The sequence below is a fragment of the Lygodium microphyllum genome, chromosome 12 (genome assembly GCF_053477565.2).
Source record: "Lygodium microphyllum isolate KBCC chromosome 12, Lygodium_microphyllum_v1.1.10, whole genome shotgun sequence".
Lineage (NCBI taxonomy): Eukaryota > Viridiplantae > Streptophyta > Polypodiopsida > Schizaeales > Lygodiaceae > Lygodium > Lygodium microphyllum.
In genome coordinates this window covers 35,361,524-35,364,312 of record NC_141146.1, presented here as the reverse complement: position 1 = coordinate 35,364,312, position 2,789 = coordinate 35,361,524, and the positions used below count along the sequence as shown (strand labels likewise).

Genomic DNA, 2,789 nt, shown 5'->3' with positions numbered 1-2,789 from the left:
TCTCACTGAAACACCTCTGCATGTAGAAGAACCGAGACTTCCTCTTTTTCTTTTGTGGCTTGGGAGGCTCATTGACTCCAACAAAAGTAGGCTCAAGTGCAATTGGAGGGGATGAATCCTTCACAGGGGAAGTCTCACCCTTAGCTTCTTCAACTTTAGGAGAAGAAACATTCTCTGCACTAAAATGCTTTAACTCCATGATGCTAGGCCAACAGCTGGTGTAGGGGGGATCTCTGTGGCAAAATGCTCTGGGGCCTCTGATGGCCCAGCCTCAGCAATATTTGAAGAGGGTTCCTCCTCAAATTCATCAAATTGTAACTTCCTTCTATCCCCATTATCCTTCATATCCACATAAACTTTTCTTATAGTTTACATTGTCTTTGCCATGTAGAGGAGGAAATAAAAGAGCCAGAAAGACAAAAATGATATAGGAATTTTTTGGAAAATCTCACAAGAACGCAACAGGCACATGATACGGCGCAAGAAGGAATAAACAAACAAGACATATGGCAGCATTTGCGCCGTATTGGAGATAAGGATAGCGAGAGAAGAAAGCCTGATATGACGCGAGATGGCAATTAGGTAGACTACCGAAGGACGCCCTCGCTCCGTATTGAACAAGCATGCACAAAAACATAGCGTGTAGCAAGGAAAATGGACATGAAATGGCATGAAATGAGGAAATTGAGAAAGAGGCAAAAGCACCCTCGCTTTGTATCGGGCGACGAAAGCCGATATGACACCACAAGACAATTACGCAATAGACACAGTGCTGGGATCGCTCCGTATCGAGCAAGCAAGGTGCGAGAGCTCGAGAGAATGTAAAGTGTACACATAAGCAAAAGGGTCCCTTATATACACTCGTCAACCATGCCATGTGTTAGACAAGTGTCTCGCATTGATTGTGCCACGTGTCCACCTAATGTCTATATGCTATGTGTTGACTAGCGATCAGTCCACGTGTTTGCCACGTATTTGTTGTCCACGTTGTCGAAGGGATTTGAAAGCCAAGTCGTGACCACAGAAGTCCTTGTTTAATTTCAGGATAGAAGATCCAACAAGCAAGAACAGGCTATTCAGGATAGTATGTCCATTCAGTTCACATTTGACAGGGACAGAATTTGCAGTCCTTATAACTCTTTGCTTCCATAATGTCTTTTCTGTAAACCAGGTCCTTTATCATTAAGCTTTCCCTGTTTCTTTGTAGATTATACAACATTTTACTCTAGCCATCAATCTTTAATATCAACATGTTTCTGTAAGAGCAACAGCTCAGTAGTCTTTTGTTTGTAGTACAGAAAAAATTTCCATATGCATCATCAGTTTCATACAGGACATAATCTGAATGACCTTTGCTTAGAAGTTATCCTTCATATAGAAAACAGTGGGAAGAACAGGGGAGGTAACAGTGGATGAATGTTTGAAATCGAGAAAAGCAAAAGAAGCAGATGACATTCTCTGATCTGTAAGGGATACTAGTAAATATCGAGCACAGGGCACATCTCTGCTGAAGACACTTCACTTATATCTACCAAGAGGGAATTGCAAAAAGTACTGGTATGTTTAAGCATAGGAGATTCTTCAGAAGGGAATCAATAGGCTTTCCACAGGTCATTCCAATTATAACACATGGATTTACTTCTATTCATCAGTTTTCCATAGGACAGGCATTGCTAGTAGCAGTGATTGATTGTTCTTTCTCGAACTCCAGGCAGTTGAAATGGTTGAATTCTCTTCTTGGTAACTCAGATATGCCTCGACAAGGATTCCAAGGTTTTATCATAACGTGTTGAATAGCAGTCTCACCGGTGAAGAAGCTTTTCATAGAATAGCAAAGTCATGGCGATGGAAATCAAGAGGCAATCCTGTGTTGATGGATGTTGATGAAAGCCACAGGAACAGAGCGAAGAAAAGGCAAGCTGCTATGCAAGAACAATTGTATAATAAGGCTACAAACGCGACGGAAAGAAAACAACTTCTGGGCCCTCGATTTGCAGGCTATGGAGATGAGATCAAGCAGCTGCTCCAGATCACGTCGCATTGGTTTTCAGTTGCTTTGGTTTTCCACGCTGAAAATATTTCAGACGGATCTGTTTAATTCAGAGTTGGTATTCCTGTGTATCAAAGTCCATAGCATCAACTTCCTCACCACTGTAAGTAGTGGAAAATGAGTGAATCACCAGGCCGGCAACCTCTGCCTGGCCATATTCAAGCGTTGAGTGCGTACTTTCTCTTGGGAAAGTACATTTCCTTTTTCTTCTGTTTCTCTGTTTTCATGTTTGTCTGATGCTTGGTAAGCCTGCGCCGAATAGCCCGAGTCTTCTTGGGGCGCAGATCAAGAGGCAATTGCTTTGCCTTTTTGTAAGCAGCACGAAGTGCAGCTTTCTGGTTCTGGGACAAGACTGTAAGAACCTGGGCAATAGAAAGCCTAACTACTTTGATTTTGGATAGCTTGTTAGGAGCACCACCGGTGACTTTGACGACCCTCAGCAGAGCAAGTTCTGCCTTCAACTCCTTCAGCTAGCCCTGCAAGTCGGCTTTGCTCTTGGTGCGCAGTTCATGAACCTTGATCTTGGCCATTGCAAAGCCAGAACCGCGGCAGGAGCAGCGATGGAGGAAAGAGCCGTGTCGATAATACCTTCTGAGGGGAAAGAGTTGGTTGTGGGTCTTCCTCAACATATGCGTTTTTGTTCCCCTCCATTGCTCCTCCCTTCGATGACCGAGAGAGAACTTACATTAGCCACCATTGCCGAATTTTCCTGCGCCACCGAATCCTCTGTTTCTCCTAT

At 43.5% G+C, this 2,789-nt stretch overlaps 1 pseudogene; it reads right to left on the bottom strand.

Annotated features, from left to right (window-relative positions):
• Window positions 1-2,208: 2,208 nt before the first annotated feature.
• LOC148027632 (large ribosomal subunit protein uL29y pseudogene) lies at window positions 2,209-2,580 on the bottom strand (annotated as a pseudogene).
• Window positions 2,581-2,789: the final 209 nt, after the last annotated feature.